This window comes from Melitaea cinxia, chromosome 30 (assembly GCF_905220565.1).
Source record: "Melitaea cinxia chromosome 30, ilMelCinx1.1, whole genome shotgun sequence".
Taxonomy (NCBI): Eukaryota; Metazoa; Arthropoda; class Insecta; order Lepidoptera; family Nymphalidae; genus Melitaea; species Melitaea cinxia.
This window is the reverse complement of record NC_059423.1, coordinates 6,578,890-6,581,150: the sequence shown is the minus strand read 5'-3', so window position 1 is coordinate 6,581,150 and position 2,261 is coordinate 6,578,890.

Below are 2,261 nucleotides of genomic sequence, written 5' to 3'. Positions count from 1 at the left end.
CAAACGTTTCTTTGCCATATATGTTATTAACCCGCTTAATCCCCCCCCTTATAACTTAGGGGTATGAAAAATAGATTTTGGCCGATTCTCAGACCTACCCGATATGCCCATAAAACTTTATTAAAATCGGTCGAGCCGTTTCGGGGGAGTTCAATGTTTAACACCATGACATTGACACGAGAATTTTATATATTAGAAAAATATACATACATACCTACTAAGTTTCACTACATCAGTTCTGTAGTTTTTGCGTGAAATAGTTCAAATATCCACGAATTCTAAGAAACTTTCGCATTTATATAGGCAGCAGCCTAAAGGATTGATCGATTTTGATGCGATTTTTGTACGTTAAAGCTAGTTCCTTGTTATTCTTAGCTGTTTAGTAATAATCGATCCAGCAGTTTAAAGAGTACCTACCAGTATTTTTCAAAAATGATGTAATTTTGACATTAAATATAATGTCTGTATTTTTTAAATTTTAATTTAATTGGTGTATAGTAAAAATAATCCCTTCATTTCATCATATCAATTTACACCGAATCCCGTTCAAATTTAAATGGGACCACGTGACAAGCACCACCCTTAGAATAAAAAGTAGAAATCGATACACGCAGTAAAAATTTATGAGGTAACTTAAAAAATTACGACATTACAATTGATTTGGGAACCTCTTCCTTAATTTAAAATCGGTTAAAAGAGGCGGCACAAAGTTCGTCGGGATAGCTAGTTTATTATATCATTTATTTTAGATTTTTTTTCCACAGATAATGATAGCTTAGACAATGGACGACAGAGCTTTCGAGATGATTAAAAACGGTTTTTGTTTTCACAAAGCTGCTTGAATTTGGTGAGTATCTAATAACTGGTTATTTAATAAAATTATTTGCTCGCAAAAGAAAAGGAAACGACTCCAATTAACTGCTACAAATAATGATATGTGGGTAGTCGAAAAAAATAATCAAATAAATACGCATTATTCAGTATAACTCAAAAAGTATTCGTCAGATCTTGGCCAAATTTAAATGTGACCACACGATAAGCACCAGCTTTCGAATAAAGAATCATCATAATCGGTGAACTCAGTAAAAAGTTATAAGGTACCTACTACACACATGAAAAAAAAAGCAGTCGAATTGATAACCTCGTTCTTTTTATAATGAAACAACTTTTTCGGATTTTTATCGAGGTTTATTAAGTTTTTTAAATGCCCAACATTTCGGACACCTTACAGCAACCACGGCCATGGGAGGATATCCTACCGCGATAAAATCCTAAAAAGTTGTTTCATTATAATGAGTGAAATTCGCGTAAACATTAGAAAACAACCTCTTTCTTTTTTTGAAGTTGATTAAAATATGATGACATAATTTATTTTTCAATTTTATAATACTTTCCATATTTATGTTTTATTTATTACAAAGTTTTAAAACTAACTATTTACAAAAAATTGTGGTATAAATCTCAATTGCTCAATGGTTGCAAAAAATGAAACAGCCCGTTAGTGCTATATATAGTATTACATTAATGTATTGTTTACTAGGCTATATAATATTATGTTATAGCTCCTTAGAGTTTGAGTTATTCATAATAATTACTCGATAAATGGGATATCCAGCAGTGTAAGAATTTTTCCAGTCTCTGACATCTCTCCTAAAAACAAACTCACAGCTTTATAATTTAAGGGCATTTTGAGGGTAGATGAGATAGGTTTTTTTTTACCTAATTTTATTTTAAATATTATTTGTATAGATAATAACTAGCTGACCCAGCAAACTTTGTTTTACCATAGGGGTATAAAAATAGATGTTGGCCGATTCTCAGACCTACCCAATACGCACACAAAAATTCATAAAAGTTCGCTCCACCCGTTTCGGAGGAGTTTGGCAACAAACAACGCAGCACGAGAATTTTATATATTAAAGATTAGTTTTTCAGTCTTTTGGATACTAACCTACTCTTTTACAAAATAAAAAATTGTCAACCTATTATATTTATTTTAATGACTATTATTATAGCTAAGTAAACTGATGTTCTGTCTCTTTCTATCGTAGGAAGTTCACAATGTGCATTATAGAAAACTATTACATATAAACTTCTCTATCTCTTTCTACCGTAACAAGTATCACTAGTGTAAGATAGACAAGTTACAACATGTATCTATCATCTATCTCTCTTTACCGCAGGAAGTTTCCAAGGTGTGCGATCAAGAGGACGCGATGCACCCGGCCGCCAGGTGACGCTGCCGCTTACACCCGCGGAAC